Below are 27,206 nucleotides of genomic sequence, written 5' to 3' on the forward strand. Positions count from 1 at the left end.
CATTTTGCAGCAATACACTGGGACTGTGGTTGTTTGTTTCCAATGACCCCAATATTACCTAGGTTTGACTTTGCAAATGTAATAGCCCCTCCCCCTCTTGGATTCCCATGATTTCAATTTCATTACTGTTCCCTTATGCCATACTTAGCCACACGCATCATGATCTTCAGAACAACCAATCTCATCTCACTTCTGGAATTTACTTCTTTTGACCTGGATTGAGACATAAGGTTACAGCTGAGTAGTCATGGTAAAAACTAAACTGAGTAAGCATGGCTGGGTTATTGCTGAGCAAGTGCTTGATAGCACCGTTCCTTGTCTTCCATGGATTGCAGTGAATGTTCCTCAATTTGCTTAACCTGATTCGCTACAGCCAAATTTTGCTCCAAATGATTGACTGATCTTGTTCCTCAAGCTATTTTGAGAGGGTTAAATCTTCTTGGTATTTATTGTTTTGATCTTTAGAGCTTCTAGATCACTTTGCAGTTTCTGGATTTATATCCTGGATTCTTCTAATCCTAACAAAGATTTACCTTTCTGTTGGTCCAGCTTAATTTTTCCTTCAGAACCAGCTGCCATACCCATCCAGCATTTCCAGCCATTGTTTTTCCTCTTTGTTTTCTTGGAAGCCTGGAGTTCTTACATTTCTGCTTTAGTGGCTGTTTGTGTTTCGTCTATGTACTGTGTGAGTTTTTTCATGAGAGCATCATTGTCATGATTTATTTCTAAGATTACTGTTTATGAGTGATTCACAGCTCCATGTTTTGAACACAGTGCATCTGCAACTGTTTCTATACATCTGTCATTTTCTCCGGCTTTGCCCTAAGCTCAAGCTGATGTGTCTGTAACAGCTTCTGCTGAGCTTGATGTGTTTTGTTACGAGTTGCTCCAGATCATCCAACAATCTTTTTTCATTGGATTGTTGATAGAATTCTTGCAGTTTATCCTGCTTCCTTTCTTTCACTTTCAGATCTTCATTGGTCTTTGTGAGTTGAGCAGAGCTTTCCCCTATAAATGGCATCATCTCAGAGACAGTATTCTCATGTTTGGATATATCCTGAACTAACTGTTTGGCCTTTTCCTCCTTAACTTTCATTTTGTCTCCACAGCACTGTGCTGAGATTTTAGCGACATGAATTCAGGAGTAAATGAAGCGACTCAATCTTCTTTTGAGTTAAGTTTGCCATTTGCTTTTTGAATAGTTGCATTTTCTATTGTGTCTCTGATGTTTGACTGATTCTATGGATAGTGACTAGTGTCAGGTCACAAAATGCTGGTATGCCTGCAATTGCTAGTCCAGTAGTGTTATTGATGAATGTTCACAAAGTTCTGGAAAATTGATTGTATTTGCACTCCAGCACTACTGATGCTGCACATGGAATTGATGAACCATAGTATGCTGATAGTTTTATATATACAGGTTTTGTCAGGGTTTCCCACATCTGGATATATGTTTTTACAATTTATAATGGTAGCATCTTGACAAGTGAGCCGACGACAAACTTTGTCACTTTTCAGAGAAAGATTTTTTTGCATACGGTTCAGATGGTGTGATGACTTGATGTTTTCCAGAGGATTAAATTATATTTACCTCCATCCTTTGGTAGCTCTTTGACAGCATAAGTCCTCAGCTTGTCTGACAAATCTCTCTGGAAAATTTCTTTGGGGATAGATGCAGTCACCACTTCAACAATTCTGTTAGGTCCCCATCCGAAAAAAATCACACAATGAGCTTTTTTTCTGATATTGCTTACAAAGTGATTGATGGATTCTATAGGTTCCTGTTTAAATGTCATCATTTAGTTAATGAAAATGCAAGTTTAATCTGACTCTCAGTTGGATTTTAATGTGGTTGAAACTTTCAGGGATTTTGTTTAGCTCTTTAGGTGTTAATCTTGATCCATTAAGTTTGTGTAGCCTTTATTCCTTGTTCAACAAACTTAATAGCTTGAGTTTCTGTATTGGACATACCTGAATCTAAAGTCTATAGCATTAAATGCTGTTTCAATATTTTAAATTCTGTTAAGAGGTTTGCTGTGTCCCAGGTTCATCTCAAAAATTTTGTGGGTATTTTGATAACATGTTTTTAAACCTCCCTTACCTGCTAGCAACTTTGCACATATTCTGATCAACTGAATTTCTCAATTGAGTGAAACTGGCTCTTGATACGGATATTTCTGCATAACAAAAAACAAAGATAATGGAGCAATTCATATTCAATACTTTCTAAGGCTGTGACGAGGGTTGTGCCATGCGCATTAATATGATTTCAGTCTATCAACCATGTGGTTCAAATATAAATTACCTGGTCTGGTGATAGTTCAAGCACAACATGCCTTATTAGCGTGATGTTTTCCATGTTCGCTATGTCATGTTAATGACAATAATCAAATAATCAATCATTCGTTAGTAGTGACAGTACACTGTTCCTCAAAGGTTGAGAAGGTGGCTTCTGATGGAGTAGTCCATTTCTCCACTAGGGTCATGGGTATCCCGCTGGCACCTGTGAGACACGAGGGAGAGAAAATGTCACAGCCAATTGTTAGAAGAGGTCTGCAATGAATGGCACTGACAGCATGGTTAGTATGAGAGTTGCAAAGGAACGAAGAGTGATACTTAATCGGTTGATGGGATATGGATGCCTCAGCACTTCCACTGGAGTGGTTGTAGTCTTCTCCTGGATTCTCACCTTGTAGTGGGTAAGGAGCCTGCACATGGGCTGCCCTCCACCAATCCTGTTTCTTTCTATCCAGTTTTTTGGCCGTCTTCTCCTGTAATGGGAGAGTTGGAGATACTGAGTGAGGTGAAAGTAGCTGGCACTGCTGTTAGGGCTGGTACAGAATGGAATAAGGTGGTGAGAGGTGGCGGGCAAGTGAGTAAGCAGCGCAGAACCCATGTAGGATCAGTAGTGTGATCATGTGAGGGAAGGGGTATCAATAGCAAATGCAGGAAAATATTGCCGGCAATAGTGAGAGTGACAGAGCATGAACCTTAGTGGGAGGTTTTTTTGCAGATAGAATGACAGTGAGGGAGCAGAGAGGGAAGAGTGTGGCACATACCACAGTGAAGTGGAGAAGGTCAGTGACCTCCTTGCTGGCTATTCCTGACCTGACCTCAACCTGACAGCACTGACCTCGAACAAGTTTGCCTGTACCTTGTGTCTCAGCCTCCTCTGCCAGTCCCCCTGAAAGAGGGCAGCACCTGTCCTACCTGGGTCCTTGTTGGAGAATCACGGCACCATTTTCTCTTACTTAGGAATCTTCAGTAGGACTGTTCCCTGATGAGCAGGGGGCAGCTTCTGAATGCCAGTGTTCATTCGGATGCTCTGCTCTCACCTTAATGATGGCGCACAGACTCTTAGCATTCGCCTGTACCTGTGTTTTTGTTTTGCTGCTGTTTAGCTATTATTTATTTATCTATGCTATTTAACTCTATGATCTGCCTGTATTGCTCGCAAGACAAAGCTTTTCACTGTGCCTTGGTACATGTGACAATAAATTCAATTCAATTCAGAGTATCCGAATGGACCCTGGTCTTTCAGACAGATATCAGTGAGTGGCATATTCTTCTGGGAAAAAGTGTGGTAAGTTGAGGTTAGAACTGGATGAGAGGGACATGGAGGGGGGTTAGAACTGGATGAGAGGGACAAGGTGCATTTGGTAAGATACAATGAGAAAGCCTCATGGTCAGAAACAGTCTACGAAATTTAACAAGACTGATATTTAGCCAAATTATCATAAGATTCATTTCATTGGAGGTAAAGTATGATTTGATAACTGAATGAAGATATGTGTAAAACAAATAATTCAGGTGTCAGAAATGACTAACAAAGCACACATAAAAACAATTAATAGAAACACCACCTGAATAAAATAGAATGAAACACATTTCCCATCAAGATCAAGATCTATTAGACGATAAACAGTCCATAAGCATGTGCACTCCGATGTCAATGATAACCAACTGATTCTGTAAAGAGTGCTGTAAAACCTGCTTGCTATTTGAGAAATTTTAGTTATCTGCTGCTGTCCTCTTCATTGTAGATGAACTAATACTTTGCCACTGGTTCCCTACATTTTTTAGAATTAGAATTAGATTCTAAAATAAATGCTAAAAAAAGTTGGGAACCAGTGCAAAGTACCAATTTAACTATAATGAAGAGGACAGCAGCAGATGACTAAAATTCCCCTCATTACAGGCAAGTTTCTTTTAATTGTAAACTACATGGCAATAATGTCAGAAATACAAAGCTACATTTGATGTTAATGAGAGAGCTGTATTTTAAATCTCCTGTGATCAATGAAATGTCCATTCTCTTTGACTTGTGGATCAACTTTCTATTCAACGAGTGCATATCTTTAGTGAATCATAACAGAAGTTAATCTTAGCTCTCGCACGGTTTACTGGTTTGTTTGCTGTCCAGTCACCCTTATTTCTGAAGCTATGAAAGTTATTTCCAGCTGCTTAGATATTCCCTCCATTTACAAGGTTGCTTGAGCACTCCTGTCTTTTGGGAATATTGTGAAATGTTAAACATATTCCATCCAAGAGTTTTTTTTTCCATTACTTGGAATATTAATATGATTGCTTTATGATTCAGCGTCATGCTGCATTACAAACCTTAGTCTCAAGGTTACATATTAACAGATTATTGATTAATGCAGTCCTATTTCAGGAGTTAACTACCATCAGTGCCCTGCATCGGTCTGAGTTTTGCATTCCTCAAATCCTGCAGCTTTGCAATTTTTTAAACAGTTCTGCAATGTGCAAAATACAAAATGTTTAAAATCAACAACCATTTATTTAAATCAGATAAATCTGAGGGAGCACACATATTTTTCAATGAGATCCATAGCCCATCTTGTAAGCGTGTGTCAATTTAAAACTCAAAAATTAAAGTGCCTAGTGTCTCCATGATGTTGGACAATAATTTTAGCCAGAATTCTGTTCCAGGAACAGAATCTCATGTAAACTTTACCCAGATATTATCATGTCGACTGCTCATGAAATTTTCACTGCAGTGGATTCGAATTGAGACTGACGAAAGAGGGAGTGAAAATGTTTAATGGGTTGTGATAATTGCAAAGGCCCTTCAAACACAATGGGTTAACATGCACTGTGTGAAGTCTGCAAAATATGAACTTAAAATATCAAACCCTCTCTCAATGGCTTGGATCCCATCCTGATACAGTGAACCTTGAATAGTAACCACTTCAGCTGGTTACGCGGAGTTCTCAGTAATGAACTTGTTCTATGGAAAAAGTTCTTAGATTTCTAAAATGCCTAGGTTTGTGCATGAGTATCAGGCCATACTACTATCAGAAAGAGAATGTTAAGAGTATATTCCGTCTGTACCAGACGATTCAATGAGTGGATAGAATTTTCATTTTTCTCAGTGATGGATCCGCTCAAGATGTTGATTAAGTTTTAGCTTTTTAATCAAACTATTACATTCCTCAGAATGAAGAGCTTCCCATTTTGAATTGATGATTCACTTTGTGCACTGACATTGGTCAGTGCTACCTACCACTTTTGTTCCTGTTCAAAAAGTTTGAGTTTAAACTACATTCCAGACAATTAAGCATAGAGTCTAGGCTGACGTTTCCGTCCACTATGAAGGGAATTGGTGTTGGGCTGTTTGAGAAGAAATGTCTTTTGATAAGATAAAATGCTTAAGAAATAGGAACCGAAATAGACAAGACAGTCTCTCTAACCTGGGCTGCCATTCAATTAAATCATAGCTGATCTGATCCTGGTCTTCGGTCCACTTCCCTGCCAGCCAATACGAGCCTTGACTCCCTTGTCAATCAAAACACTATCTAGACCATGAGACAAATGAGCAGAAACAGACCATTCATCTTAAAGAGTCAAGATCAGAGTGGTGCTGGAAAAGCACAGCAGGTCAGGCAGCATCCGAGGAAAAATTGAAGTTTTGGGCAAAAGCTCTTCATCAGGAGTGAGCTTCATATTCTAATCTTGACTCTGGTCTCCAGCATCTGCAGTACCCACTTCTGCCATTCATCTTAAAGAGTCTGTTCCATCATTCAAGGAGATCATGGCTGATTTGATAATCCTCCACTCCACTTCCCAGTCTTTTACCCATGACCATTGATTCCATTACTGAAGAAAACAGGTACAACAGAGTGTTACAAGGGGACATAAATTTAAGGTGAAGGGTGGAAGGTATAGGGGAGATGTCAGGGGTGGGTTCTTTACCCAGAGAGTGGTGGGGGCATGGAATGCGCTGCCTGTGGGAGTGGTAGAGTCAGAATCTTTGGTGACCTTTAAGCGGCAATTGGATAGGTACATGGATGGGTGCTTAAGCTAGGACAAATGTTCAGCACAACATCGTGGGCCGAAGGGCTTGTTCTGTGCTGTATTGTTCTATGTTCTATGTTCTATATGTTCTATGTTCTAAAAGTTTGCCCCTCTCAGCCTTGAGTATCCTTCACTGACCCAGCCTCAACAGCCTTCTGCCGTAAAGAAGTCCACAAATTCACTACCGTCTATTTTGTTTCTGCATGCCTTTCAGTGAAGTATCATTTTAATTTAAAAAGCTTTGCAGAAGTACAAATTATTCTTGTTGTACATTACAGGTAAGAATCTTTAAGCTGCATAATTCCTACCAAAGACATCTTAGGTTAAGGTTTCAGGACTTGTTGGTTAAGGAGAAAATGCAACTGTTAGTGTCTTGATTATGCAGTTGGTCACTATGGTATATCACAATGTGATACAAATTTTGTCTATTTAGTGGCTGCCAAAGACCACATTCAAAGACATTCACAGCAAAGTTAGAGATTCCAAGAGTAAAGAAAGCTAGCTGGTACACTAACTATAATTGTGTTTCTCAAAATTTCTCCATTTTCATAAAAAAGATAAACAATACATGAACTATCATTTGCAATTACAAAGCACAGCAATTACCCGATATAAATAGTCATAAAGAAAAATATCACTCTCAGCTGTTTCACTTTCATCAGTCTCTACATGTACGTTGCATAAATTATCTTTCAATGGCACTGGCCTCTAAATGTTTTTTCCTAGGGTGATGTTATTTTTACAGGGAGTGCGATTCCTGTGATTGGTTGCCATTGTACCTGTTGTTGAAATCAGAGTGGTGCAGGAAAAGCACAGCAGGTCAGGCAACATCCAAGAAGCAGGAAATTTCGGGCAAAAGCCCTTCATCAGGAAACAGCCTGATGTGCTGTGCTCTTCCAGCACCACTCTGATCTCTACTCTGGGTTCCAGCATCTGCAGTCCTCACTTTTGCCCATTATATCTGTTGTTCATAATCTGTTTCTCTTGCTGGGAACCAGCTGACCTCAGGGACCAATGGTTGCTCTGTACTTTGTGATGACAGTAAGATCACTTGTTCCCGATCCATTGCCAGCAATGGAGAAACAGCAGAAAAACTGCCAAGCACCAGTCCCAAGTTATCACGTGGACTGACAGTTATTGAGGACATTGAATGTTTGGCATTTCAGTCCTCAGCTCTGGTAATGACCTGGCAGTTTTATTGAAGTCAAATTTGCCTATTTGTCATTTTGCCTTGCTTTTATCACTCATCCTTATTAGTACTCTGGCTTCAGTAGTTTCTTCGCTATTGGTGGAATGGTTTGGGTGTAGTGTGTCAGTAAACTTTGAACTATTCTATCTTGCTTAAGTAATTGTATTTATCCACTCAAAGACAGCCTTATACAAGTCTTGTTGCATCTTCTTGATTTCTCTATGATCCCATTGGCGGATTTCACTGTCATCCCAGTCATTTGATTGAACACAATGTGGAAAAGATGTACAGTGTTGAATTTCTCAATCATTTATGAAGATGTTAAAATTTTCTCTTGTGAATTGAGGGCCATTATCATTCATCAGAGTGTCTGGAAAGCCATAATGACTGAAGTATGTTTTCAGGCATTCTAAATCTCACTAATAATTGCTATTTCAGCTGGTCTAACTCTCTGATGTAAGATGTATGATTTACATATAGATGTATTAATATCATATAGTTGAGAGTTTGGATTTTGAACTCGTGGCATATCTGTTTTGGTCTGTGCATATGAGAGGAATTAATGATTAACTTGTCAGTATTTCTAGAGCCACGAGTTTCCTTTAAAATTAGTCTGAGAAAGAGCTATCTTGGAATGATAATGGGAATTTGTTCACATTGTGAGATCTTTATGATTAGAAGTATAAATATTGACAAGTATTAACTGGGTATCAATTTAAAGAATCATGATTTTGTTTCTCATAGGAGAAACCCATAACTTGGAAAGCATCTCGTTTTAGTTTATAAAAACCCTGGTTGAAATTAGATGGTTGAAACCCTTTATCCTGAAGAAACGAGATACTTTAGAATAGTTAGGGGATAGATCATCTCCATGTAAGGACTTTTAGTTGAAATTTTCACACCAGAGGTATTTGGTCAGTAGTCTGAAGCTGAGAAAGTCTAAACTCAATTGTGTGACTAATTAAGAAAAAGGCTATCAAACTCTCAAGTATTGGAATTATAAGAAAACCAGATAAATCCAGCCTTTAGATGTGATAGAGAGGGAAATGCCGTTTGGTATTTGAGTACTGTAAACTAATGGTGTTATAATGAATGGGATTGTATCTTAATACATGTTTCAAAATCTTTCAAATTATGTTATGTGTAACTAATTTGGTTTATTCCATTTTATCATCATTTCTTCTGTTTCATTATTAAAACCAAATGTATAACATTGCAAGCTAGTATTTCAGTAAAAGATCCATGTTATTAAATAAAACAAAACCAAAACCAAAATATGAACTATCAAGCCACAATTTCAGTCTGGGATCTGTCCTGTCCAGTCATAACATCCGGTGGAATCAGATCAACTGTCAGTGGTCAGAATAGTCATTGTCAGTGACAATATGATCAGTTCCTGTGAGAGTGAAGACATTTATGCCTAGTTTCATCCACGGTTTGTCAAGGATGTTATGAATGATCAGCTGCTGTCTAGCTTGCTTCATCTGCTACTCATTACAAGTGTGGCACTGACTGATGTGGCCCTTAATCTCATTTCTCAGCTTTGTCTAGTAGAGTAGACACTACTTCAGACTCGACTCAATTCCTTGGTGGCTTGATTGGATGTGATTTAGCATCTCCTTAGGGACAATTACTCTATTGCCTTTCTGCAAGATGCCACCTTGGGCTACCACTTCAGTTCCAAATGTCTATCCTCTCTTATAGCGACAGATGTGATTTCAGACCACCACTCCTTCCTGCAGTATTTGAAGTGTTGCGATATGTTATGTTATTTTCTTGATTTTTACAGGATGCCTGATGTTTAGATTCACTGTCTTTTGGCGGCATTACCAGGGCATGTCAAACTGCTGTTTCATGTTGAAAGTGGAAAATACAAATTAGGAGCTGGAGGGGCCACTTAGCCCCCTGAACCATTCAATAAAATGATGAGCGATCTGATTACACCACATTTCTGCCTATCCCTAATAACATGTCAGTCACTTGTTTATCAATAATCTATCTCGTACTGCCTTAAAAATATTCAAGAATTTTGATTCCACCACCTTTTCAGGAGGAGAGTTCCAAAGACCCACATGCCTCGGAGAAAAAAAAGGCTCCGCATCTTTGCCTTATATGGGCAACAATTTATTTATCAACCACGACTCCGAGTTCAAATTTCTTCTAGAAAAGAAAATATCCTTTCCACATCCATTCTACCATCTGCAATGAAAAGCCTTCTTCCTTCCCATTGGTCCTCCAGCTTCATTTGTTTTCCTGGGATGAGTATCGCTCCATTAGTCCACATTAACCTCATCTTCCAGAGCTTAATTTTCTGGTCATCATCTTGAGCGAATTTGGATAGATCTTTGAAGTTCATGATATTGCATGAGACACTGGTGTCTACCTAACACTTCATGTTCACTTCATGCTCCCCTTCTGTGGTCATCATTCTAGCTGTCACAAATCAGTTATCACCTATAGACCTAATGATGTGAGCAGATTGTATGGTGAAGAGTGGTTAATCTGAATCATCAGCTGACATCGCTCCAGCAGCCCACTGCTTGTTTTGCTTTTTCCTATCTACACACTTGAGCGTAAAGTGATTCAGCTTCTTGTAGTTCAACCACTGCTTCCTTTTCATTTGTGTGATACCTTCTGCAATATTTACATCCTACCATAAGATCAGAAGACATAGGAGTAGAAATTAGGCCATTCAGCCCATTGAGTTTGCTCTGCCATTCAATCATGGCTGATAAGTTTCTCAGCTGAAAATGTGTTGCTGGAAAAGCGCAGCAGGTCAGGCAGCATCCAAGGAACAGGAGAATCGACGTTTCAGGCCTTCCTGAAGAAGGGCTTATGCCCGAAACGTCAATTCTCCTGTTCCTTGCATGCTGCCTGACCTGCTGCGCTTTTCCAGCAACACATTTTCAGCTCTGATCTCCAGCATCTGCAGCCCTCACTTTCTCCCTGATAAGTTTCTCAACCCCATTCTCTAGCTTTTACACCGTAACTCTTGATCCCCTTGATACTCAAGAACCTATCTATCTCAGCCTTAAATATACTCAATGATCTGGCCTCCACAGCATTTTGTGGCAATGAATTCCATAGATTCACCATTTTCTGGCTGAAGATGTTTCTCCTTATCTTTGTTCTAAAAGGTCTTATCTTTACTCTAAGGCTATGCCCTTGGGTTTTAGTCTCTCCTACCCTCTGGCTTTTCTGCAAATATTTCCTTTTTCCCAATCTGTTGTTTTCAGTTGATGTGAAATATCTCTCAACACTATGCATAATCTCACCCGCTTTCTCATTAATCTGCCATCTCTGATGATTGATAATCTCAGAGATTCTGCATAAGACAGTAGCTTTTCTGAGTGCAAGTTTCTCCTCTCTCAACAGACATGCTTTCATGGAAGGATCTCTTATAACTAAGACAATACCATTTCTTTTGAGATCATCATTCAATTGCTCAAATAGCTAGATTTAAGAGTGCCGTCACATACCATTTAATAGGTTTCTTCTCTCCTTGAACTGATGTTGAGTACATGTCACTCATGAGTAACATTAATGCGTGATTCAAGGTGCATCTACAAAGTCTTTAAAATATCTGCATTCTGGTTTTTCTGCTCCTCAGTGAGGTTTTTTCTGTAATACAGGGAGTAATATTCTTTCCCCAGCACTGATAGAAGAGTTGCTGCTCTTATTTTCTCAAATTTTGTTTTTAATTCATTCTGTTGCTATTTCATAACATTGCAATGGAAAGTGGAATACAATTCATTTCTTTGCCATGTCTCCTTTCATTTCTACAGCAGCAGGCAGACTGTTCTTTTTACATATTCCTTGCTGTGCCTACTCCAATTTGGTATTTTTTAAAAGATCCTCTGGAGGGAGCAACACTATGAAAATTAAGTTGAAGTCTTCAAGCTATGTTACATGGGTGAAGATCAGTTGCCATACATGTATTGGGAGTAGAGCTTCATTGTTAATGACTGGGCAAAAAAACTAAACCATAGGCAGAGGAAATCTGTCAGAGAGGATTACATACACCTTTTGGAACTGATCGGTAAAATTCCTTGGCTCAGTTTTCGTTATATCTTTAAACATGTCACACCCAGACAATACTCTAGGGCAAAGGTTAAAAGTCTGTCTCATTGGATCTTCACAATGTTGCAAGAACCCAGATGTTTCTTTTTCATGTATGACCTGGGTCATATGACTCCTCTCTGACAGTGTTGCAGATTTTGATGTCTTCGACTGTCAGCCTGAGTTATAGAGTCATAGAGATGTACAGCACGGAAACAAACCCTTTGGTCCAACCCGTCCATGCCGACCAGATATCCCAACCCAATCTAGTCCCATCTGCCAGCACTTGTCCCATATCCCTTCCTATTCATATACCCATCCAGATGCCTTTTAAATGTTGCAATTGTACCAGCCTCCACCACTTCCTCTGGCAGCTCATTCCATACGCGTACTGTGTGAAACGGTTGCCCTTAGGACTCTTTTATATCTTTCCCTTCTCATCCTAAACCTATGCCCTCTAGTTCTGGACTTTCCCACCCTAGGGCAAAATACTTTGTCTATTTATCCTATCCATGCCCTTCATGACTTTATATATTTCTATAAGGTCACTCCTCAGCCTCCAATGCTCCAGGGAAAAAAGCCCTAGACTATTCAGCCTCTCCCTGTAGCTCAAATCCTCCAAACCTGGCAACATACTAATAAATCTTTTCTGAACCCTTTCAAGACCAGAATTACATGCAATATTCCAACAGTAGCCTAACCACTGTGATCTACAGTTGCAACATGACCTCCCATCTCCTGTACTCAATCTCTGACCAATAAATTAATGCATACTAAACACCTTCTTCACTAGCCTATCTACCTGTGACTCCACTTTCAAGGAGTTATGAACCTGCATTCCAAGCTCTCTTTGTTCAGCAACACTCCCTAGCACCTTACCATTAAGTGTATAAGTCCTGCTAAGATTTGCTTTCCCAAAATACAGCACCAAAATACAGCATCTAAATTAAACTCCATCTGCCACTTCTCAGCCCATGGGCCCATCTGATCAAGATCCCGTTCTAATCTGAGGTAACCATCTTCGCTGTCCACTACACCTCCAATTTTGGTGTCACCTGCAAATTTACTAAATATACCTCTTATGCTCACATCCAAATCATTTATACAAAAAAAGAAAAGTAGTGAACACAGCACCGATCCTTGTGGCACTCCACTGGTCACAGGCCTCCAGTCTGAAAAACAACCCTCCACCACCACCCTCTGTCTTCTACCTTTGAGCCAGTTCTGTATCCAAATGGCTAATTCTCCCCGTATTCAGTGAGATCGAACCTTGCTAATCAGTCTCCCATGGGGAACCTTGTCGAACACCTTAATGAAGTCCATATTGGTCACATCTACTGCTCTGCCCTCATCAATTCTCTTTGTTACTTCTTCAAAAAACTCAGTCAAGTTTGTGAGACATGATTTCCCACGCACAAAGCCATGTTGACTATCCCTAATCAGTCCTTGCTTTTCCAAATACATGTACATCCTGTCCCTCAGGATTCCCTCCAACAACTTGTCCATGATCGACGTCACGCTCACTGGTGTAGAGTTCCCTGGCTTGTCCTTACCACCTTTCTTAAACAGTGGCACCACGTTAGCCAACCTCCAGTCTTCGGGCACCTCACCTATGATTATCGATTATAAAAATATCTCAGTAAGAGGCCCAGCAATCACTTCCCTAGCTTCCCACAGAGTTCTGGGGTACACCTGATCAGGTCTTGAGGATTTATCCACTTTTATGCATTTCAAGATATCCAGCACTTTCTTTTTAAACAGTTTGAGGTATAGCTAATATTTACCTTATGATTTCAACTGCTGGCAATACCAGACCAGTCAGATCCCAGAGTGAAACCTGACTTGATGGATCATAAATTTTATGTTTCTTTTTGTTTATAATGGAGGTTAGTCATTGAAGATGCATGATACAAAATTGCAGCCTACCTACAGTGTCCACTCTATGGCAGAAATGCTATTTGGATATTCCAGAAGTATGACGTAGTAGCTACGAGTATAACTTCCTTTTCCTATGGCTTTCATTCTGTCTGATGTGGAGTGCATACTCAGACTCAATGTGCCTTTCACACTGGTTGCAAGAATGGACCCACTGTTTGCCCTATATAATGGTATAGGATGGGCACACAGCATTGTACTATAGGCTTCTGAGTGGTCTCTGCTAAATTACCACAATGTTTGTGATTTGTTTTTTGGAAGAGTAAAATAAACAAAGCATTTTGAGACTTCCTGCAGCAGCCAAGCATTCCGTTCAAACTGAAAATAGAGGTTTTTTTTGTTCAGATCATAAAACAAGTAATTCTGTCCATTTCCTTCCTGACAGAGCAACACCAATAATATCTTAACCAGCACAATATCAAGAGCTGGCTTCATATTTGCAATACAGCTAATCATTTACATAGTTACATTCTTAGACAGTTTCCATGAAAACATCCAGTTTACAAATCAGGTACAGCACCATCTTTTATGTATGAAAGTTCTGTGAAATCAATATTGCAATTCATTTTTCCTCAACCTATTGTTGTCTAAACCTGTGACAATTTTTAAATGCTCTTTAGAAAACATTCATTCTCTAGTGACCCCTGTAGGAAAGTTCATTCACTTCTGTTCCCTGCGCCTAAGTGTTTCATTTCTCTTGGCTGGAAAGGCAAGTGCTGCTTTGCTTCTGACCGCTCTAGGAAGGAATTCTTTCATTACTGAACTTTGCAAGAAATTCTTCTTTCTGTTCCGCTCCCAGGTAGGAAAGAGTTCTTGTTCATGTGGCCCAAATCACTACAACAGGATCCTTGTGATGCCTGTTCACCAATATTCTGTGTCAAAACCTGGGCACCTCATCCACATTCTTGCCACTGCCAGGGGTAACAGGTGCTGGCAGAACCCAATAATACATGTGTTTTGACTCAGCATTTAAAAATCAATGTCAATGAGATTCCAAGTGCACCACCAACTTCTGTATGATAAATATGTTGTCAATAAAATATTAACTTCCTTGTGAAAAATCACATCTGCATTTGCTCTGCAACCCCCAGTGGGACAAACGTGGAGCAAACTCTAAATAAAGCCTCCATGTGTGATAAAAGAGGGGTTGTCTGCACTTCACACAACCCTTCACACTGACATACAAAACCAAAAAAGGGCGAACATTATCAGTTTGACTGTGACGGAAAGGTGAACAGGCAGGAATCAAACACCTGCCAAAAATGGGCTGACCAAGTTAGAAACTCAACATGTTTCAGTAACATTTCCTCTGATTATAAATGGACCGTCCAGCTGCAAGTCCCATTCATACTGATCCCTGCCTGTTTAAAAACTTCTGATTCTGATGTAAATAGGAAGAGATGAGGAACATCCATTGAGTATGACATTGTTTGGCTTAAAAACTGTCACAGGAAGTGTCTTGTTGGAGTTTGAACTCTGAGGAGTGTAGAAAAATACTGTGATGGTGGATGCTACTGCCTGTTTTGAACTGACGTACAGAAAGGTTGGCAAATAGCTACATGATGTTGCATAGCAACCCCTGTGAGAAAGAGAAACTACCGTACAGAATCATTACAATTTGCTGGTAGGAAGAAAAAGGAGAACACTACAAAATAAAGAGGGAAAGAAGAGAATAAAGAAGTATTTAATAATGAGGATTCCATCTCTGTAAAGAAGCTTCATGCTTTTCTTTCCCCAAGGTCATGTGAGTCCAGAATCACAATCTTTGAAACAGAAAAGCAAGCATTCAAAATAAGATGCAGCAATTTGTGGAATCAATAGGACCACACACCTGTATTCAGAATTGCGAAAACTAGTGCCTGAAATGAAAGCTCAATTGTTTCCTTTCAGATCTGTTTGCCAACATCGTTAAAAGAAAAATGCCAAGGAACACTATGTTTCTTTGAGATTAGAAGATACAAATATAAAATTCCATAGAAACACGAGCTGAGAGCACATTATGGTGACAAGGATTCAGCAAAAATTACATTTTCCTTTCAAAGAGGTGTCATTTTGAAACAAAAAAAAGTTGAGGAATATGAAAGAAATGACTTGTAATCCACCCAGCAGTGCACAAACACTTACTAAACAGGGGAAAAAAGAATCAAAATATCCTGCCTTGATCATCCAGTTACAGCCTAGTTTACCTAATTCAAGATATGATGTGGAGGAGCTGGTGTTGGACTGGGCTGGACAAAGTTAAAAATCACGCCGCCAGGTTATAGTTCAACAGGTTTATTTGAAAACATTAGCTTTCAGAGTGCTGCTCCTTCATCAGATGGTTGTGAAGTATAAGATATGGAGTTTGTATACTCCACAACCACCTGATGAAGGAGCAGCACTCTGAAAGCTAGTGCTTCCAATTAAACCTGTTAGACTCTAACCTGGTGTTGTGTGATTTTAACTTAATTCAAGGTAAACATTCATTCTGAGAAATCAAACTCATAATTCCAGATGAATTCTGCTTCCTGTCAGAGTTGGTGCCTATAAAATATCCTTAAGTTCATTCTTTTTTAAAAATACTCAAGATTCTTAACAGAGCATCACCTCAGGAGGTACAGAATTCCAGTCTAATGGTGCACAAAAGTCAGTAAACGTTTTGATGAATAGGCTGAAGAAGAAAAAATAAATAGCATTGCTTTGTACTGCAAGCTTTGCCAAATTCTCAAATGAAATCTTTGAACAGAGGCTACAGTCGTGGAAGCAAGTAAAGCCCTAGCAATAATGAAATAATAGCTGATATCCAAGACAATCTTGCACACCTTGCAACGAACAGTTATTAGGTGTTAAAGACAGTGAAGGCCACTAGCAGCTTATCTTCTGCCCTCATGGCCAGGGAATTGGAGTGTTAAACAGCACAGCTTAAAATGGGAAAATGGAGAACTGTCATCAGGTTTCCAGTACTTGAGGGAGAAACCCCAGGAAAGAATTAAGCTTTTGAATAGAATAGAATATCCTGTATTTCCATATGTACTCCAGTGTAGAAGTACGTTGAAATAGTGATTTACCACAAAATTAATTACGATCAGGTGCAATTTAAGACCAGAAGGTATTTTACTGAAGATTAATACCATTTTACAATTCCAGTTAATACTTCTGCAAAAGTTGTGCACAAAGGGATTTCATATGCATGAATTCGTCTGGTTAAATCACGAGCAATAATTTCTAGTTTTAAAATAAATCTCATTTCACTCCGATTTTTAGAATTTGTAGAATATAAATTTAAATATTGTGACAAACTAATATCAATTAGAGTGATCATTTTATATTTGATCTGTACACCTCTCATTACTCTGGATACATATTCTCTTCATGTGCATTTCGCTTTGCTGCTTAAACACATCCTTTAAAACATACCAGTTCAAGTCAAACAATGCAAAAAAAAAATTGAGTCAGTTGAAATAAACAAAAGCATCCTGTCTCTGAATGGAATTCACCCCAAAGATTATATTAGTCTAACTAACATTTATCTTCTGAAAAACAATGGTTCAATTAAAACAGTCCATTGGGCTAAACTAACTTAAACTGCGCAGGTTTGTGCTGAAGGGTTGAAGATATGGCTGGATGCCTACATCATGTGATCACTAACTGTTCAGCAATATTTTGAATCCAATTTGCAAATAAGAATGTTATTAATCTGGAATTGATAACCAGGAATCTCGAATTATACTGAACTACATCGGAATTTCTTAAATATCAAGGCATACAGCACCTCCATTTATTCGAGTCCCCCATTTTTTTGGCTAACATAATTCCACTGGCAAAGCCTGGTACCTTGTCAATTAGCCATTTTCTCAATGTGAACCTGCACAGTAAGTGTTGGCAGACTGTTTGACCATAGTGGACATCAGAGGAAACCATGCCCTATCTATACCAAAATTCACACATATAGGCCTTCTGACATATCTATCAGGATTGGAACCCTGTTTAACTTACTCACGGTACCCACATCCAGTTGCAATGCTCTTGGTGTTATTTCAGATGAGATTAGCTAAGAGAGTGCAGATGAACGAAGGAAGCCAGAAATGATCTGCTCTTGGAGACTCAGTGTTATATAAGTGACAGGAGTCAGGATTTTACATAATGTTGTGAGATTCAACTCAATTTAAATGTAAACCAGTACTTAGAATAAAACAAACAGATGGCTCAAGATCTCACAGAAAACACAAACATTCACACAATTAACATGTTGCAAGGGATGGTCACAAATAACTAACTGCAAAAGGCCTGTAATCATACTATGGGTCAGGATTTTCTGGCCAGTATTGCTGAAATTGCACTCAACATTCATTATGATTACAGTTGCCCACAAACCTTTGCTGGCTTCACATTTAGTGGCATTTAGAGATCTTTCTCAACATGGCACCCTCTACAGGGGATCTATAGGAATTTGCACAAAAAAGAATAAGTAGCTGCAACAGGTAAATAGGGACATCAGTTAACACAATACTGTTAAGAGACAGCTGCAGGTCATTAAGATTGCTATTATGTAGAAGGTTGAAATCAAATGGACCGAATGGTATTTGATACAAACTGGCTTGTGACGTGTCAACTATCAATATCATTGAATTTACTGGCAAATGGGGTTAAAGATAATCCAAAAGGTTTTTATAAATATATTAAAGACAACAGGGTAACTAGGGAAAGAATAGGGCCCCTCAAAGATCAGCAAGGCAGCCTATGTGTGGAGCCGCAGGAGATGGGGGAGATACTAAATGAGTATTTTGCATCAGTGGTTACTGTGGAGAGGGACATGGCAGATATAGAATGTGAGGAAATAGATCGCAGCATTTTGAAACATGTCCATATTACAGAGGAGGAGGTGCTGGATGTCTTGAAATTAATAAAAGTGGATAAATCCCAGGATCTGATCAGGTGTACTCTAGTACTCTGTGGGAAGCTAGGGAAGTGATTGCTGGGCCTCTTACTGTGATATTGGTATTATTGATAGTCACAGATGAGGTGCCAGAAGACTGGAGGTTGACTAACATGGTGCCATTATTTAAGAAAGGTGGTAAGAAAAAGCCAGGGAATTATAGACTAGTGAGCCTGACATCAATGGTGGGCAAGTTATTGGAGGGAATCCTGAAGGACAGGATGTACATGTATTTAGAAATGCAAGGACTGATTAGGGATAGTCAACATAGCCTTATGCGTGGAAAATCATGCCTCACAAACTTGATTGAGTTTTTTGAAGAAGTAACAAAGAGGATTGATGAAGGTAGAGTGGTGGACATGATCTATATAAACTTAAGTAAAGCATTTGCCAAGGTTCCCCATGGGAGACTGGTTAGCAAAATTAGATCGCATGGAATACAGGGAGAACTAGCCATTTGGATACAGAATTGGCTCAAAGGTAGAAGACAGAGGGTGGTGGTGAAGTGTTGTTTTTCAGACTGGAGGCCTGTGACCAGTGGAGTGCCACAAGAATCGGTGCTGGGTCTATTACTTTTCATTACTTATATAAATGATTTGGATGTGAGCATAAGAGGTATAGTTAGTAGGTTTGCAGATGACACCAAAATTGGAGGTGTAGTGAACAACAACTATGGTTACCTCAGATTACAACTGAATCTTGATCAGATGGGCCCATGGGCTGAGGAGTGGTAGCTGGAGTTTAATTTAGATAAATGTGAAGTGCTACATTTTGGGAAAGCAAATCTTAGCAGGACTTATACACTTAATGGTAAGGTCCTAGGGAGTGTTGCTGAACAAAGGGACCTGATATTGCAGGTTTGTAGTTCATTAAAAGTAAAGTCTCAGGTAGATGGGATAGTGAAGAAGGCACTTGGTATGCTTTCCTTTATTGGTCAGATCATTGAGTATAGGAGTTGGGAGGTCATGTTGTGGCTGTACAGGATGTTGGTTAGGCCACTGTTGGAATATTGTGTGTAATTCTGGTCTCCTTCCTATCAGAAGGATGCTGCGAAACTTGAAAGGGTTCAGAAAAGATTTACAAGGATGTTGCCAGGGTTATTAGATTTGAGCTACAGGGAGAGGCTGAAAAGGCAGGGGCTGTTTTCCCTGGAGCGTCGAAGGCTGACAGGATGACCTTAAAGTGGTTTATAAGATCATGAGGGGCATGGGTAGGATAAATAGACAAGGTCTTTTCCCTGGGGAAGGTGAGGCCAGAACTAGAGGGCATAGGTTTAGGATGAGAAGAGAAAGATATAAAAGGGACCTAAGGGGCAACTTTATCATGCAGAGTGTGGTACGTGTATGTAATGAGCTGCCAGAGGATGTGGTGGAGGCTAGTACAATTGCAACATTTAAAAGGCATCTGGATGGGTCTATGAATAGAAAGGGTTTAGAGGGATATGGGCCAAGTGCTGTAAAATGGAACCAGATTTGGTTAGGATATCTGGTTGGCATGGATGGGTTGGACCGAAGGGTCTGTTACTCTGCGGTAAATCACTATGACTCTTTGACCCTACTGCAGCAATGAATATTGTAGGCTTTCAGCACAACAGATTGCTCATATTTGTCATTATAATATTAAAGGTATCAAAAAACTCTACCCATTCTTTTGGGATTACCAATACATTAAATAAACTATATGTTTGTACAGTATACATTAATGCCCTTAGTCATCCAAATAGACTAGATTCTAACACTAATTTTTAAAAAGTTATTCTTTCACGGCATGGGGGTGTCACTGGCATTTGTCAGTCATCCCTAATAGGATGTGTTTTTTGAAGAAGTAACAAATAGGATTGATGAGGGCAGAGCGGTAGATGTGATTTATATGGACTTCAGTAAGGCATTCGACAAGGTTCCCCATGGGAAACTAGTTAGAAAGGTTAGATCGCATGGAATACAGGGAGAACTAGCCATTTGGATACAGAAATGGCTCAAAGATAGAAGACAGAGGGCGGTGGTGGAGGGTTGTTTTTCAGACTGGAGGCCTGTGACCAGTGGAGTGCCACAAGGATCAGTGCTGGGTCCATTACTTTTCATTACTTATATAAATGATTTGGATGTGAGCATAAGAGGTATGGTTAGTAAGTTTGCAGATGACATCAAAATTGAAGGTGTAGTGGACAGCGAAGAGGGTTACCTCAGATTACAACAGGATCGTGATCAGATGGGCTAATAGGCTGAGGAGTGGCAAAAGGAGTTTAATTTAGATAAATGCGAGGTGCTGCATTTTGGGAAAGCAAATCTTAGCAGGACTTAAATACTTAATGGTAAGGTCCTAGGGAGTGTTACTAGACAAGGAGACCTTGGAGTGCAGGTTCATAGCTCCTTAAAAGTGGAGTCACAGGTAGATAGGATAGTGAAAAAGGCATTTGGTATGCTTTCATTTATTGGTCAGAGTATTGAGTACAGGAGTTGGGAGGCCATGTTGCAGCTGTACAGGACATTGGTTAGGCCACTGTTGCATGCAATTCTGGTCTCCTTCCTATCGGAAAGATGTTGTGGAATTTGAAAAGGTTCAGAAAAGATTTACAAGGATGTTGCTGGGGTTGAAGGATTTGAGCTATAGGGAGAGGCTGAACAGACTGGGGCTGTTCTTCCTGGAGCATCAAAGGCTGAGAGGATGACCTTAAAGAGATTTATAAAATCATGAGGGTCATGGATAGGATAAATAGATAGATAAAGTCTTTTCCCTGGGGTCGGGGAGAATAGAACTAGAGGGCATAGGTTAAAGTGAGAGGGGAAGATATAAAAGAGACCTAGGGGGAAACTTTTTCATGCAGAGGATGGAACGTGTATGGAATGAGCTGCCAGAGGAAGTGGTGGAGGTTAATGCAATTGCGACATTTAAAAGGCATTTGAATGGTTTTATGAATAGGAAGGGTTTGGAGGGATATGGTCCGGGTGCTGGTAGGTGGGAATAGACTGGGTTGGGATATCTGATTGACATGGACAAGTTGGACTGAAGGGTCTGTTCCCGTGCTGTACATCTCTATGACTCTATGACTGGGATGGAATGATTTACTAAACCATTTCAGTGTCAATAGTGTAGGCCGGGGATCTAGAGTGACATGTAGGCCGAGGATCTAGAGTGACATGTAGGCCGGGGATCTAGAGTGACATGTAAGCCGGGGATCTAGAGTGACATGTAGGCCGGGGATCTAGAGTGACATGTAGGCCAGGGATCTAGAGTGACATGTAGGCTGGGGACCTAGAGTGACATGTAGGCCAGGGATCTAGAGTGACATGTAGGCTGGGGATCTAGAGTGACGTGTCAGCTAGGCTAAGGAGAGCAGATTCCCTTCCTTGAGGGACATTAATGAATCCCAATAGTTTTTCAATAATCAACCTCAGTGAAAACAGATTTCAATTCAAATACTGCCATGGTGGGATTTGAACCTATGCTCCTAGTACACCAAGGTGACCAGTCCGATGACATTACTATCACACCACCATCCTAAACAGATACCTTTCTTGGAATGGTTAGTTGTTGAGTAAATTTCCCCTGCTGTGGTTTATGCATCACAATCTGGTAAATGCTTCTATTTTAGCAGCAATCAGTTCATAAACTGATACTCCTGTTTCCCATACCAAGTGACACAATGGGTGTTCTCACCGCCCCTTGGCAAACTCACCTCATTAACTACCTAGGCCACACACCCCCTTATCCCCAGCCCCCCATACCCCTCTACGACATCCCCCTCATCTGATTCTACCTCAATTTGGCCAGTTGCTATACCAGGTGCAACCAGGTACCAGTGGGATAGATTGGTCTCCCTGGCACTGGTGCCATTTTTAAAAGACCGTTATGCATCCGGACTAGCATGGTCAGTCCAGAGCTGCCCAATACAGTTCCTGATATTTGTCCTAACCATAGCTGAGAAAGGAAAATTGGCACTTCACTTTCTTGGCTGGGACATGGAGACCTTTTGGATGGCGTGGTGCAGTGACAGGATGCCCTCATCTCCCAGGATCATCAGTGGAAGTTGGGGCACCAGACAATGCCAGCCTGATCAGTGCAGGCTCAGCCACCTGGAGGAATGCCCAACACTACAGGAAGAATGTTAATGTCCTTCACCATGCCACTGACATACATGCCACCATCTTCTCTGCAATACCTTGTACACACTGTATCTCTGCTATTGTACCCAGTTCCAGTCAAGTTCATGTACTTTCACCATTACCTGCAACATTTTCCCTCATTCACTGTCACCCCAAACTCTGATACCGTTCACCCTGCATGTCCCATGTGCTGCCTACTCACTCACTCAGGACACCTCCCCACCTGCAGAAAAAGGAACAATTCGGCCACCCAATTTCATCTCCCTCAATACCTGGCTCCGTCTCAGGCCAGGAGAGAAAGAATCCACTATAGGGCAGAAAGAGTCAGGACAAGCACCAGGCTGCCTGACATTTGGCTCCTCACTCCTTATGTGGACAGCATCCTGACTCTGATTGCCTCTTGCCATTGACAGACTGTGTTCGAGCCCTTGGACTGATATCAGAGGCTGTCCCTGTCTTATGGTGCCGACACACTCTGTGTGAAGGCCATATTCCTCGGCTTGACTGAGATCTGCTGACAACCCACGACAAGCTTTCTTCATTTGTCTCTGTGCTGAAAGCAACAGAGCAGTATTGCTGGCCTGGTATCTCTGGCTGAGGGTCATGGTACAAAAAGGCAAGGTAAAGCTGGGGTACTATGAAGTTGGCTTAAAATGAGTGAATAGTCCATGCTACAACCTTGTGTAAGCTATGAGGTGGGTTCATGTACTTGAGAGCAAAGCGTCCTTGCCTCAGCATGACAAATATAGTCACCATTATGCCCTGAGGTGTAACATTGAAGCGTACAAGCATCAGAGACTGGCATGGCAGATGCCAATGCCTGTGAATGTGGGGTGTGTTTGGCTGGTGTCTGTGCAGTGTGAGCTGAGAGGTTGAAGTCGTTACTCTGATTCCATATCATGTATTCTCCGTGTCCATATTAATAAATCAACATCTGTGGTTAATAAGATTGTTAACAGGCAATAATCCCCTTTAACAGGCAACTCACTATTTCCATGCAGGAATCTCACCTCATTGCCTGACAAAATAGAAAAGAAGATGCTGCACATTGTTCCTGATGTTGAGAGAGGTCTCACTGGATTTATCACATAATTCTGGCACATTTCCCATCAAAGCCCACATTGCTGAGGCCCCTCTAAGATATTCCTCCCATTGTTACCATCCCTGTGGAGACTGATAACACTTTGCAAGTTATACGAATTTTAAATAACAAAATCAGAAATTGTTAGAAAACTCAGCAGGTCAGACAACATCTGTGGACAGAAGGCAGATTCAACTTCTTGGGCCCAGCGACTTTGGTGAAAATGTGAATTTTCAATGACTGATTGAAAAGAGCACACAAACATTTACTGAACTAAACAAATTAAACTAACATTGAATAAACAACTTGTACATTAATGAAATCAAAGATTCCCAATTTGTCCTTTAAAATCACTGAAACTTCCTTCACAGTGTTGCTTACTCTGTCCTTGAAATGGATATTTCATCTCCAGGAATCACTCCAAAGCTATGCTCAGCTCCTGATTTCTTTTCCTCTTTCCCATTGGTTCTCACCCCTCAACTGATGAGTGTTACCCCAGGGATTCTCCCTTTAAATCAAAGTGAGGTGAATCTTTCAACTTCATTTTAGGTCCTTAGGAGCATGATCATTTAATTTGTGCGTGTCTGGGCCTTGGGTTTTTTGCAGACTGAACATTGATATTCAGGAATATCCTAAGAAGGCTGCAACCCAAATTCCACAATGGCTTCCTATTAACTTCCTCTTTCACAAAGTCTATCTCTATCTTAACATAAATTACATGGGTCTTCAATTTCGTTTGACTGATTTGCTGAATAAAGATCGGCACCATGTTTTGAATTTTACTAACAGTAAATACATTCAAAGCAACAGGCTTGCCCTTTGCCCCAATTAGTCATGCACCTCTCATTTTCGAAGTTAAGTTGTGCGTGCTTGCAAGTATTACTAATTGTTTTAATTTCCAGTAATTTTCCTTTACATGGCCTTTCTCACTGGAAAAAAATAACATGTTGATTTCCCCAAATCAAAAAGAGTCCTCCATATTGTATTTCCTTTTCACTGCTCAGAAGAACCAGCTATCACCCTCAGAGTAACTTCGACTTTGAGGATGGTGGGCTTAGGTTCCCCGCTTGACATCAGGAAGAAAATCTGGATTTGGCTACAAAAGATTATGATGCTGGAGTACCACATGCTCTTGGTAGCAGGGTATGAGGGTTATGGGACTGGAGTCACATGTAGGCCAGACTAGGTAAGTGTGTCAACTTTGTTCTTTAAAGAACTTTAGTAAAACAGGTTGGCTTTACCCCCCAACAGCAGATTTATGGTCATCATGAGATTCTTAATCAACTCAAATTCCATAATTGCCATGGCAGGATTCAAACCCAGATCCCGACAGCATTATCTGTGTTTTTGGATTAATAGTCCAGCAATAATACCACTAGGCCATCACCTCCATGATGTGAAGGAAACTTCTGTGAGTAATTTGTATATGGTAAATGTAGCAGTATGAACCATTTCATTATCTGCAAACTGTCCATCTGAAAAAGTCAAATAAACTGCAATGTTTTCCCTCCCACTTTGAAATAACATTGTCCCTATTTCTCTCGGCAATTGTAGCTAACTTACTGTTTTGTCAATAACATTAAATACATTCTCACTAAATATAGGCACTATGCAAATATTCCTTGCAAATCAAACCCAAAAAGTTAAACTGGTTTCATTGGCATGTCTCCCTACTGTTCCCTATTTGTCTGTTTAACCTTTGTCCATTTCAGATTTTCAGGTTTCCTCTCACTTGTTGCGAAAGAAGACCTTTCTTTTGTTGATTTCTTTTTCTTCCCTTTGGAATTTGAATTCAATTTTTTTGCATTTGCCTTACTTTCTCCTTTCTCTTTGTATCCAATTTCAAACGTTATCATTTCTCTTCTCAGTTTGAGTGCTTCATTTGTGACTGAATTCTAGCCAATCCACCTGGAGTGCTATCTGGGTTAGTCTTGTCTTCCTTGAGGTTCAGATGTTGAGCCAATACTACAATAATGATTGGCATTTTAGCAGTCATTTTAAATGCATTTCCAACTTTTCTACCACCACCTTCAAATTAAGCTTTGTAAACTATTGCAAGCCACTCACAGAGAGTTTTCTCTCTCTCTTGAATAACTTTCTGCAAAATGCACTGGCATCTTAACTTTGCAGCAATAGTCTATGTAAAATTGTGTTCACTTAACCTCTGCTAAAATCCATCTGCAATTTCCATTTTATCAATGTGGAAGTGTGAGCAATCAGAGTTATAGGGATCCAAGACTTCTGGCCCTGAAAATGGGTGGCACGGTGACACAGTGGTTAGCACTGCTGCCTCACAGCGCCAGAGACCCGGATTCATTTCCTGCCTCAGGCGACTCGCTGTGTGGAGTTTGCATGTTCTCCCCGTGTCTGCGTGGGTTTCCTCCCACAATCCAAAAATGTGCAGGTTAGGTGAATTGGCCATGCTAAATTGCCCGTAGTGTTAGGTGTAGGGGAATGGGTCTGGGTGGGTTATGCTTCAGCGGGTCGGTGTGGACTTGTTGGGCCAAAGGGCCTGTTTCCACACTGTAAGTAATCTAAAAAAATGGCTACAATTAATTTAAGTCTTGTTTAGAGCCGGCTTTCTTAATCAGCTCAAATGAAACAATTGGATCATGCTCACATTCCATTGGGTTTCAGCTATAGAAGCAATGCTGTACAGACAGTGATTGGTTATGTTGCTGTGACAGTTTGAGTGGCATAGTATAAAGAGCATACTGCTATGATATTAAAAACAATCATCTTAATGGGCAGCAATGGTCTAAATTGGTGCATATTCCAATGTTGTGTTCAAATTCAGTTTGCTTGGCCTCACAGGCATGTGATCCTCAGGGAATTTTTTTTATCTACAGCCAATTAATGTTGAGCAAGCATGAGAGCTGACCAAGAATGAACAGTGAGGTGAGAGGACGTCCCAGCATGTCTAAGGAAGGTGCCATATTTATAGCACAGTCAACCTTCTTAAGGGCTGCATACATAGAGGCCACCGGCTGGGTGAACAAAGGAGCCTGTGGAGCCAATGATCATGAAAGAACGACAGTATATTTTCACACCTGGATGATGTGTGATTTACACAGGGATATAGCAGTGGTGCTTTTCTCATGTATCTGCTGAGCTTGTCCTTCCAGGTGATGGTCTCAACCATTGCTGACACTGCATTCACAGAAGCAAGGGAAACGTATTCCCTCACACTTCTGACTAGCACCTTAGAGGTGATGGAATGGCCTGGGAGCACAGGAGGTGGGCCCTACGCTGTGAAACACCTTGCCCTTGACCTATCTTGTAATAGAGACAGCATTTACGTAGACAGTTCAAGTTGGATGTCTGAAAATACGGACATCTAAGAGAATGCCTTCCTAATGGATACCAAAAAGGAGGAAATCGTCAAAAAGTGCAAATAGAGACTTCATTGCAATTTTCCATTTTTAAAAATAGAATCGGCCAATGAAACCTAAAGTTAGCAGAATTAGAAGAACAAAAATTATATCTGCAAATCATTCAGATGTAATCTCCTTAAAAGCATGGCCCTTTTAACTTAAAGCAAAAACAGAAAATGCTGGAGAAACCTCGCAGGTTTGTTACCATTCAGTAACCAAGGAGGTTGAACTG

Source organism: Chiloscyllium plagiosum, chromosome 11 (genome assembly GCF_004010195.1).
Source record: "Chiloscyllium plagiosum isolate BGI_BamShark_2017 chromosome 11, ASM401019v2, whole genome shotgun sequence".
Taxonomy (NCBI): Eukaryota; Metazoa; Chordata; class Chondrichthyes; order Orectolobiformes; family Hemiscylliidae; genus Chiloscyllium; species Chiloscyllium plagiosum.